The sequence below is a fragment of the Panulirus ornatus genome, chromosome 30 (genome assembly GCF_036320965.1).
Source record: "Panulirus ornatus isolate Po-2019 chromosome 30, ASM3632096v1, whole genome shotgun sequence".
In the NCBI taxonomy this organism is placed as follows: domain Eukaryota; kingdom Metazoa; phylum Arthropoda; class Malacostraca; order Decapoda; family Palinuridae; genus Panulirus; species Panulirus ornatus.
This window is the reverse complement of record NC_092253.1, coordinates 26,002,889-26,015,331: the sequence shown is the minus strand read 5'-3', so window position 1 is coordinate 26,015,331 and position 12,443 is coordinate 26,002,889. Positions and strand designations below refer to the sequence as shown.

The 12,443-nt window shown below is 39.9% G+C and overlaps 1 protein-coding gene across 5 annotated transcripts in view; it reads right to left on the bottom strand.

Annotated features, from left to right (window-relative positions):
* The window catches only part of LOC139758517 (F-box/LRR-repeat protein 18-like), a 136,188-nt gene that overhangs the window by 51,075 nt on the left and 72,670 nt on the right, over positions 1-12,443 (bottom strand). The gene's annotated exons all lie outside the window — the stretch shown is intronic.

Sequence of the window (12,443 nt, the reverse complement as noted above, 5' to 3'; positions counted from 1 at the left end):
TTCTTTTCTGAAAACCTCTGCAAATCTTCACCTTCGCCTCCACAAGATAATGATCAGACATCCTTCCAGTTGCACCTCTCAGCACATTAACATTCAAAAGTCTCTCTTTCATGCGCATATCAATCAACACGTAATCCAATAATGCTCCCAGGCCATCTCTCCTATTTACATACATATACTTATGTATATCTCTCTTTTTAAACCAGGTATTCCCAATAACCAGTACTTTTTCATCACACAAATCTACAAGTGCTTCACCATTTCCATATCAACACTGAACACCTCATGTACACCAATTATACCCTTAACTGCCACATTACTCACCTTTGCATTCAAATCACCCATTACTATTACCCAGTCTAGTGCATCAAAGCTGCTAACACACTTACTCAGCTGCTCCCAAAACACTTGCCTCTCATGATCTTTCTTCTCATGACCAGGTGCATAGGCACGAATAATCACCCTTATCTCTCTATCTTATCTGCTTTGAAGAATGTATGTGAGAAATACTTAGAAAAGCAAATGGATTTGTATGTAGCATTTATGGATCTGGAGAAGGCATATGACAGAGTTGATAGAGATGCTCTGTGGAAGGTATTAAGAATATATGGTGTGGGAGGCAAGTTGTTAGAAACAGTGAAAAGTTTTTATCGAGGATGTAAGGCATGTGTACGTGTAGAAAGAGAGGAAAGTGATTGGTTCTCAGTGAATGTAGGTTTGCGGCAGGGGTGTGTGATGTCTCCATGGTTGTTTAATTTGTTTATTGATGGGGTTGTTAGGGAGGTGAATGCAAGAGTTTTGGAAAGAGGGGCAAGTATGAAGTCTGTTGGGGATGAGAGAGCTTGGGAAGTGAGTCAGTTGTTGTTCGCTGATGATACAGCGCTGGTGGCTGATTCATGTGAGAAACTGCAGAAGCTGGTGACTGAGTTTGGGAAAGTGTGTGAAAGAAGAAAGTTAAGAGTAAATGTGAATAAGAGCAAGGTTATTAGGTACAGTAGGGTTGAGGGTCAAGTCAATTGGGAGGTAAGTTTGAATGGAGAAAAACTGGAGGAAGTAAAGTGTTTTAGATATCTGGGAGTGGATCTGGCAGTGGATGGAACCATGGAAGTGGAAGTGGATCATAGGGTGGGGGAGGGGGCGAAAATTCTGGGAGCCTTGAAGAATGTGTGGAAGTCGAGAACATTATCTCGAAAAGCAAAAATGGGTATGTTTGAAGGAATAGTGGTTCCAACAATGTTGTATGGTTGCAAGGCGTGGGCTATGGATAGAGTTGTGAGCAGGAGGATGGATGCGCTGGAAATGAGATGTTTGAGGACAATGTGTGGTGTGAGGTGGTTTGATCAAGTAAGTAATGTAAGGGTAAGAGAGGTGTGTGGAAATAAAAAGAGCGTGGTTGAGAGAGCAGAAGAGGGTGTTTTGAAATGGTTTGGGCACATGGAGAGAATGAGTGAGGAAAGATTGACCAAGAGGATATATGTGTTGGAGGTGGAGGGAACGAGGAGAAGTGGGAGACCAAATTGGAGGTGGAAAGATGGAGTGAAAAAGATTTTGTGTGATCGGGGCCTGAACATGCAGGAGGGTGAAAGGAGGGCAAGGAATAGAGTGAATTGGATCGATGTGGTATACCGGGGTTGACATGCTGTCAGTGGATTGAATCAGGGCATGTGAAGCGTCTGGGGTAAACCATGGAAAGCTGTGTAGGTATGTATATTTGCATGTGTGGACGTATGTATATACATGTGTATGGGGGTGGGTTGGGCCATTTCTTTCGTCTGTTTCCTTGCGCTACCTCGCAAACGCGGGAGACAGCGACAAAAAAAAAAAAAAAAAATCTCTATCCACTTTCAGTTTTACCCATATCAATCTAGAGTTTACTTTCTTACACTCTATCACATATTCCTGCAACTCCTGCTTCAGGAGTAGTGCTACTCCTTCCTTTGCTACTGTCCTCTCACCAACTCTTGACTTTACTCCCAAGACATTTCCAAACCCTTTACCCTTGAGCTTTGTTTCACTCAGAGCCAAAACATCCAGGTTCCTGTCCTCAAACATTCCACCTATCTCTTCTTTTTTCTCATCTTGGTTACATCCACACACATTTAGACACCCCAATCTGAGCCTTCGAGGAGGATGAGCACTCACTGCATGACTCCTTCTTCTGTTTCCTCTTTTAGAAAGTTAAAATACAAGGAGGAGGGGTTTCTAGCCCCTCACTCCCGTCTCCTTTAGTCGCCTTCTACGACATGTGGGGAATGCATAGGAAGTGGTGTGAGGAGGGTTGATTAAGAAATTACAGGATAAGAGAAAAATGTGGTAGTTTGAAGAATATGAATGAAAATTGTGAAAAGGGTGTACTAAAATGGTCTAGACATTTGGGTCAGATGAGTGAGGAGGGACTGACGAAAAACATATTAATCTCAGAGTGAAGGGAACAAGGAGGGGAGGAAGATTGAGGAAAAGATAACAGGATGGAGTGAAAGATGCTTTAAGTTACTCGAGCCTGAACATACAGGGGAGTGAGGCATGCATTAGATATGATGAACTGGAACACTATGTTGTACAGAGAGTGACATGCAGTGTTCTGAACTAAGGCACATAAAGTGGTTGAGGGAAACACAGACAGGTATGTGGGGCTTGCTATACATATGGGGCTCTAGTTTCAGTGCTAAACATAACAGCTAAAGAGCAGATATGAGCAAATAAGGTCATTCTTCATCTGTTCTTAATGCTTCCTTGCTGATATGGAAAATGAGCAAGAATGAGAAGAAAAGACATTTCCTTATCCTTGTACTTCAAAGTAATTCTTCAATTTCCTTGGGTTAGCTTAGGCTCTGGTACTTGCTCACCTATGGTATTTTCTTTCTGTTTTAAAGATTATAATTTTCTTTCATCTTGGAAGCATGACAGAGCAACCCATCCCTAAGAAATATGGTCATTTTACTCCTTCCAACTACCACTCCACTATTCTCATTTCTGCCATCTCTAAAGTCTTTGAAACATCCTTGAGCTCACTTTCTCGAACACTTCCTTTCTATCAGATCACCAATACAGCTTTACAGTGCAGAGTTTCCTGGTGATCTTTTTCTCCCGTGCCTCACCTTACTCTCCCCAAAATTTTGGCAAAACTTTGTTATAGTCCTCAACATTTCAAAAGCATCTAACTGGGTGTGGCGCAAGTTTTCGCTCTGAGAAATTCCTTCCTTCAGTTTTTGTGCTTTTCTCTGTTCACAAATGCTCAGCTTCCTCTCTGGCCTTTCCTATCCCCTGCTCTCTTTCTTGTCTTCATAAATTATCTTTTATTCAACTGTTAACTTTGTTCACTCTTATGCTTAAGATTCCACCTTACATATTTCACTTACTTTCTCTCCTGTCCTCATTCTACTTGTTCTCTTTCCTATATTGAACATATTTCTTCAGCAACTCAGGATGGAAAAACAGTACCTTGGTTGAATTTAATTATGCTTAAGTGCAGCTTCTTCCTGTATCTCTTCCCAAATGTCACTCCTTTCTCTGTTCGGTTTCAAAACACCACATTTCAAACCTGCAACAACATTATGTTAGGCATAACCAGTCTTCCACTCTACCCTCAAGCCCCCACATTATCAACATCACACAGTCTGCTCCTCAAAACTGAGGAGTGTTGTAAAAGTATATTATTAATTTCCCTGGAAGCAGCTATTTTACAATCACAAGGGTCTTATTTGCCCTATGGTGGAGTACTGCTTACATATATGGGTTTTTTTATCTCTCTATATGTGAGAGTTGAGGCAAAACCTTTCATTTCATTAATGCTCCAGGCATCGCTTTACTCCAGCCAAACCTTTGTATCTGCTGCAACATTTCTGCTCTCTCCCTGTTCCACAGATATTATTTTGGCAACTTTCATGAACTGTCTGCATGTGTCCCTGTCCCCTAGGCTTGGGCCTGAAGGATGCATCTGGCTGCTGCCTTCCACAGTTTCTTTGTGTAAACCAGCCATCCAAGAAATGGCTTTTATGAGGTCTCATTCTTTCCTCAAACAGTGAAGCAAAGGAATTCTGTTTGGTCTTTTGCCTCACCTTTCTGCCTCTAAGAATCAGACCAATTGGAATGAATCTATGTTCCCATCATCCATTCCCACTGCTTTAGATTTATATAGAAGACCACTGATCAGGGAGTAATAAAACAACAGAATATAACCCATTAAGTATACCAAATTGTGTCTTCAGTTCTTATTTCTGCCCTGGAGAGTTAGTCACTACCTTCATGTTTAATGACATTCCTTTACATACCTTCTTAATCTATACTACTCTTAGTGAACCATTAAGCAACTTGGACTATTTTGAATACTCTATTTTTGTACCATCGATCACCAGGTCTCTTACTATAATAATGTATTGCCATTACCTTTTACCTTCCCACTGTGCTCTGAGGCTCATCATGATTTACACCAGTCACTTCTTCTGTAACCATTCTATCCATCAGTTCCTTTTCCAACAAAACACTCCTTCTGTAACCATTCTATCCATCAATTCCTTTTCCAACAAAACACTCCAGTAACCATTCTATCCATCAATTCCTTTTCCAAGTACGGTACTTTTAATCTCATAACTATGGTGAACTCTGGTTTTAGCTAAAGAGTGGATGTGAGCATAAAAATCTATTGTCACCTCTTCCTGGTGTAACCTTGCCATTGGTGGGAAATTTCAAACAAGTACAAAAAAATATAAATTCTGAAAGCTTAAAAACTTTTATTTCCAAGGCAGTGACATATGAGCATGAGAGACATTCAATTGGATACCTCAAGGGTAATCAAAGTTGGGATCTTCCATCCCTCAGTGAAGAAGCATTGGTATCCTTCATCCTTTGTTAACCAATCAGCCATGGTTGCAGCAGCTGCTCATACTGGGCCTGCCCTCAACCAATCAAAGACCACCACAAAGATGATACAATCAACCCACCTGGACCTAACCTATAGTGATCACAGTTGGTAGAGAGAAATATTTTTCAGAGAAAGGGAGGGATAGGCATGGTATGGTAAGAAAACCAAGAAAGAATTCTTGCAGGACACTATTATGGAAAGCAAAGGTATTTCAACTTCCAAAACCTATATTTATTTCATCTGTGGTCTGTCCCATGAATAAGACAGCATATGAAGGAGGAGTATGTAGAGAAATTCTAATATAAGAATACTAAACCCATATGCAAAAATATAAACCTACAATGATGATTTGGAGGCACACTAGAATCCATCTTTCCTTCTGAAGGATGAAATCCCCAAGCCAAACAAGGTAGATCCTCAACATTGAAACTACAATAACATCTAACAAAAGAGGCAGATGAGTGTCAAAGATTTCTTTTTTTGATAGCACAACTGATATAAATTGGTAAATAAAGTTTAAGTGAAAGTGTTAATACTGGTGAGTCTACACTACAACTTAAAAAAAGCAATGTAACAAGGAGGAAGACTCAACAAATAGAGGAGAGGCTTGGGAACCAAAATAACTGTCCCTAAGATAATGTAATAACACCGTAAGTCCAAATCAAAACGAAGAAGCAAGGTAGGAACGTAAGCCAAACTAGACATCTTCCAGCAAAGGAAGCATGGATACTGGCACCAAGATTACTGTACCTAAAGGAATGCCATTCCAATCAAATTGAAGAGATCTTCATACCAAAAGCCCTTCCAGCTCAAAGAAGGTGCATCAAAGAAGGTTCAGAGGATTTCATCCATTAGCAGATAATTCATTCATACATCAACAAAACTGTGGCAATGAGGTGTCTCTGGAAGGTCAACTATTACAGGCTGAGTTTACCAGCTCCTGGAGCTGTGATTGGCTTAGGGGCACAATTATGTACCCACTAAGTACTGCCTAGGACATCCAATAGTACCTGATAGCAGTGCCCATGGAGAATTACCAGAGGAAGGTAAGACAACCAGGAGAGGTCAACAATCAGTATTAACATTTAAGAGTTTTGAAGTCCAAGCCATAACAGTTGGTTCAGCATGCATAAGGTAAAATTACAAATTGTCCTTTCATCAAGAACATTGCAACTACTGAATCAAGTGCCAATTGTTACGGTAAGTGTGGAAGCCCTGATATTATGTAAACCACTAACTATTACTGTGATTAAGCCCATGTATTATCCTAAGGGGATGAGCAGCACTCTCTCATCTCCTTTGCCCACTTCCAAATCCTGTTAGGAAGAAATCATATAATTCAGGATCCTCCTCTACATTCTATAAAATATGATTATATACATTGTTTTGGAAGAACTCTACGTATACTGAAATGCGTTTTAGGTGTATGTGCCCCAGTAGGCATATGACCCTGCATCCACCTCCTGTGTGGCAGATTTTTGGAACTCATAAAAAGAAATCTTAAATCTTAAATGTGGCAGTCAGCAGAGCAAAGTACTCATCCATGATTTTCAAGGAACACAGAGCTCATTTGGATGCAGATGTATATACCACTGCTGTGTGAAGTCATAGGATGGATGTGTCAGCTGGCACAAGCCAATCAGCACTGTCATATGTTTTAAGTACACAACTGTGTTTTCCTTGCTTCAATTACATTAATACAATAGTCTATGCCGGTATTTGTGTTTGTAAATATCTGTTTATAAGACCATGCCACTTAGTCTGTCAGATTCAAAGCATTTTAAAAAAATACATAGCTATCTGGATTTTACTCCACCTCTATGGCAGCACAACATTGTTCTGCTACTCTCTCCAATGTCCTGAGGGTATCAAGCCCATATCAGTGAAAAATAACACATCTGTATGGCAACAGGTAGTGGGAATAAAGGACATCATTAACACTAACATTTATGCACCAACACCTCATGCAGCATTTTTGATATTAGGAGTCTCTATTTGTACCATCCAAAGCATATGGAAAAAATAACTCTTATACATAACATCTACTTGTTATCACCTCCCCATTTGCGCCCTTCACTGAAGTTCCCATTTGCTCCCTTGTCTTACGCACTTTATTTACCTCCTTCCAGAACATCTTTTTTATTCTCCCTAAAATTTAATGATACTCTCTCACCCCAACTCTCATTTGCCCTTTTTTTCACCTCTTGCACCTTTCTCTTGACCTCCTGTCTCTTTCTTTTATACGTCTCCCATGGAGTGAGTATTTTGAAGGTTTGTTGAATGTGTTTGATGATAGAGTGGCAGATATAGGGTGTTTTGGTCGAGGTGGTGTGCAAAGTGAGAGGGTTAGGGAAAATGATTTGGTAAACAGAGAAGAGGTACTAAAAGCTTTGTGGAAGATGAAAGCCGGCAAGGCAGCGGGTTTGGATGGTATTGCAGTGGAATTTATTAAAAAAGGGGGTGACTGTATTGTTGACTGGTTGGTAAGGTTATTTAATGTATGTATGACTCATGGTGAGGTGCCTGAGGATTGGCGGAATGCGTGCATAGTGCCATTGTACAAAGGCAAAGGGGATAAGAGTGAGTGCTCAAATTACAGAGGTATAAGTTTGTTGAGTATTCCTGGTAAATTATATGGGAGGGTATTGATTGAGAGGGTGAAGGCATGTACAGAGCATCAGATTGGGGAAGAGCAGTGTGGTTTCAGAAGTGGTAGAGGATGTGTGGATCAGGTGTTTGCTTTGAAGAATGTATGTGAGAAATACTTAGAAAAGCAAATGGATTTGTATGTAGCATTTATGGATCTGGAGAAGGCATATGATAGAGTTGATAGAGATGCTCTGTGGAAGGTATTAAGAATATATGGTGTGGGAGGCAAGTTGTAAGAAGCAGTGAAAAGTTTTTATCGAGGATGTAAGGCATGTGTACGTGTAGGAAGAGAGGAAAGTGATTGGTTCTCAGTGAATGTAGGTTTGCGGCAGGGGTGTGTGATGTCTCCATGGTTGTTTAATTTGTTTATGGATGGGGTTGTTAGGGAGGTGAATGCAAGAGTTCTGGAAAGAGGGGCAAGTATGAAGTCTGTTGGGGATGAGAGAGCTTGGGAAGTGAGTCAGTTGCTGTTCACTGATGATACAGAGCTGGTGGCTGATTCATGTGAGAAACTGCAGAAGCTGGTGACTGAGTTTGGTAAAGTGTGTGAAAGAAGAAAGTTAAGAGTAAATGTGAATAAGAGCAAGGTTATTAGGTACAGTAGGGTTGAGGGTCAAGTCAATTGGGAGGTGAGTTTGAATGGAGAAAAACTGGAGGAAGTGAAGTGTTTTAGATATCTGGGAGTGGATCTGGCAGCGGATGGAACCATGGAAGCGGAAGTGGATCATAGGGTGGGGGAGGGGGTGAAAATTCTGGGAGCCTTGAAGAATGTGTGGAAGTCGAGAACATTATCTCGGAAAGCAAAAATGGGTATGTTTGAAGGAATAGTGGTTCCAACAATGTTGTATGGTTGCGAGGCGTGGGCTATGGATAGAGTTGTGCGCAGGATGATGGATGTGCTGGAAATGAGATGTTTGAGGACAATGTGTGGTGTGAGGTGGTTTGATCGAGTAAGTAACGTAAGGGTAAGAGAGATGTGTGGAAATAAAGAGAGCGTGGTTGAGAGAGCAGAAGAGGGTGTTTTGAAATGGTTTGGGCACATGGAGAGAATGAGTGAGGAAAGATTGACCAAGAGGATATATGTATCGGAGGTGGAGGGAACGAGGAGAAGAGGGAGACCAAACTGAAGGTGGAAAGATGGAGTGAAAAAGATTTTGTGTGATCGGGGCCTGAACATGCAGGAGGGTGAAAGGAGGGCAAGGAACAGAGTGAATTGGAGCGATGTGGTATACCGGGGTTGATGTGCTGTCAGTGGATTGAATCAAGGCATGTGAAGCGTCTGGGGTAAACTATGGAAAGCTGTGTAGGTATGTATATTTGCGTGTGTGGACGTATGTATATACATGTGTATGGGGGTGGGTTGGGCCATTTCTTTCGTCTGTTTCCTTGCGCTACCTCACAAACGCGGGAGACAGCGACAAAGCGCAAAAAAAAAAAAACATAACATCTACAGAGAGAACTTAAAATGTCATTCTAGTAATTACCAGAGAGTCTAAATTTTTGATAAAACAAAGTTCCATTTTTTCCAGGAGTTCTTAAGCACAATGAACATATAGTCTACAAAAATTTCTCAATTTAGGATGAACTTTAACAGAAAAATGGGTGTTTTGGAAATAAAAAAATTCTCAAGGGTCAGAAGCCTCCAACCCCCTTACTCTGGTGAGATTTACACTTCTCACCCTTTGAAAAACCATCCAAATAGCAGTTGCAGAAATAGTTTGATTTTGAGAACTCCCCTCTAATCGGCTGCCACCACCGAGCAATGACATCATCATCCCTTTAGTCACTAGGCCACTCAGGCCAGACATGTCATACTTCTCAGGACAGGGACATCATCCTAACAGCAACTTCTATTACTTAAAAGACAAGTTTTTGATAGAGAGGGGAAAGTAGGGTGACAACACTCAGAAATTTGCTCACGTGACCCTGCCCTGGAGAGAAACAGTTTTTCATTCTTCAAAACTCACTTTACTCACTTGGGTCAGTGTCCTATGAGTTATGAAATAATCAAAACAAAATAGAGGCAAAGTTTAAGAAAACCTTCTTTGTTATGAAAAAGATAACCAGAAATATACTCAAAGCTTATCTCATAGCACTTAACTGATCTTCCACCTCACAGGAGGTAAGCCCAATCCCCATAAAACTGACTCATAGCATCTGGACCAAGGTATATTTGATGAAGAATCAAAGAAGTCAAAACCTTTGGAAAACTCTTACAAGAAAAGTTTCCTTAGACAGGCTAGTAAGTCGGTACCTGACTGTCACAGCCCTAAGAGTGAGGCCAGGTTGAGCCAGTAAAACCTTTCTATAATCCAAAACACAAAGTTCCTTCAGAGAGGGGCTTCCCACTATCAACCTCTGACAAACTCCAGATGTTTTCAGAGATATCAAACTGGATAGAAGACAAAAACTTCTTCAAACATAGTCCTCAAAGCTTTTATGCTTAATCTTTCCAAAAACTAGGTTGGAAAAACCTTTACCCAAGACATATTATGACAAAAGAGAGAATTCTCATAGTTTCATAGCAAGAAATTTTTTGACTGAACACCGATACCTTCAATAACCTCTTAGGTGGCATGATGGAGATGAAGGGGGAAGGAGGAGCCTCAGGTAAAATAACCTGGGACTCAGTCCTGAGTGAGTTCCACAATAGGTTAATTCCCAAGACCCTAACAGCAGAATCCTTAAGCATTCTTGATTTTTTCCCATAAATTCCAAGAGAAGCTTCAGAATTCCTAAGTAAGCTGAATTTCCAAAAATAGATGAAAAGTTTCCAAAATGGAATGAAATTGTTTCAGCAGACACAAGACATTAAGAGGCAAGCTTTTCAACTTTCAAGCTGTCAAAATATGCATAAATCCATATGTTCGTCTCAAAACAGTGCTTGGAGCAGAGTTTCTGACCCCAAGCTAAGTAGTCAAGAAACACTTGAGGAATTAACCATGAGGAATTGCACAACTAAAGAAGTTCAACACTAAGAATGTCTCTCCCATTGAGGTTAGCAAGGCTACTCACCCTAAGAAAGTCAAAGGACTTTGGGAAGAATTCATACTAGAATGCAGGAGAACTGGATAAATCTGATTGAACAGTTCCAAACCCAAATAAGACAACTATAATCAATGCCCCTTGTTGAACATCAGAGAAACCACTTTTGGGAGGAAGAGGCATTCACTTAAAGATGAGATCTCAATGGGTTCACCCCAAAAGAAAGGATCCAGGTGAACACTTGCCATGGGCACTAGCCCTAACAAAGCACTGGCCCATACAATACAAGCTCCCTGGAAAAATGAAAGAAAAGTCTTGTCCAAAAGAAAGGTATTTTTTCTAACTGACTTTCTGTGAACCATGGAACTCATATATTCTAATGGTAAAGAGGAAGGACTTCCACTCTTCCCACAAAAAATCAATAATGAAAGCTCCATTCATGGCCTGAGGCATCTGTTCAAAACATCAAGTAATTCTAAGGATTCCTTCACTGTATACTAACTTGGGGACTCCTCCTTTATGTCCAGCTGAGTTATGAAACAATACACATCCTGGAAAAATGCTTCTAACAGAACCATGAATAAAAAAGGAGAGGCTTGGTATACTCACTGCAATTAATTGTCAAATGACTTTGCAACAACTAACTTGATGATACAATTTGCTTACAAAAATGAATCATGGAATCTTGATTCCTTTTGGTGTTGAAAAAAGGAATTTAAAAAAATGCAAGTTCATAGATGAAATGCTCATTTATGGCAAATCATAAGTCTACTTAATATTCAATGAAGTAATTTACACCAAAACATTTGAAAATAAAGGCAATAAACTTCTTGTTGTGGTAAAGGATTTTAAAAAATTTACCCAACTGAAATTGCAAATAACAGAATCCAAGAAAGCTCTTACACTCCTGTTCTTGGGCTAGGATGATGCCCCTGGACCCAGGCAACAGGAAACTTCAACTGTATAAAAATATGCTGAAAAGCACAAGTAAGAAATTTTACACACTTTGAAGGTAATCAGGGGTCATAAAAACACCCCAACCACCAGCTGTCACACAAAAACTACACAAAAGACTAGCAGTCTCTAGCCAAGTCTAACAGAGGCTGGAAAATATATAGATTCATGTGCATAGGATGCATTCAAAACGGGGAGAACCATGAATAGAGCATTGCCATGGGCTGAACTGACCTAAGTTTACTTATCTAGGGCTCAAATTACTAAGGATATTTTGGATGCAGTGTAGCAGATGATACACTGAGGAAGATTCTATAAATACAATTAGATTGTTGGAGGCACAGGGAGAATAGGTAGACTGTGAAAGGGATGGAGAGATGCAATGTTTGAAATTCTAAAAGCCAGATGTATTTTAGATGAGGATGTCAAAAAAATTATTTCTGACTATAAGCTACAAGGTAGAAATGTTTTGTGTTCGAGGGTGACAGTGTGAATAGAGACTTCAGTTACATTTGATAAATGAATTTAGTGTGTGAAAAGAAAAATCAATAAGTGTATGGGTTATTGTAGAGGCCTGTTTTCAACTATGTGCACCGGACAAAAACCTAGAGGTGTGACAGTGATATGAGAAACTGTACACACTTGGTCCACCACATACTAAGGAGAACAGAATTAAATATATCAAATATACTGAAACCAGTATCAGTATGATGTTATTACAGGTTATCGGTTAATGAGTGTAAAACTGCATCAAGTGTTAAGGCTTATGTGTATTTCTTTTTCATTCACCAAATGAATCTATGGTATTTCTAAGATTCTTTATACATATTGTGGTGTTTGTAAAAGGCAGAGAATACAAAAAAAAAAAAAAAGCAACTAGTAATGTTAGAAGTGGGCCATCAGGTTCTGACCATAACACTGATTTCTGTATTAGAAGTATATATCAGGAGCAACTAAAATGCCATGTGAGAATTATGTCTATGAATAGGAAAAG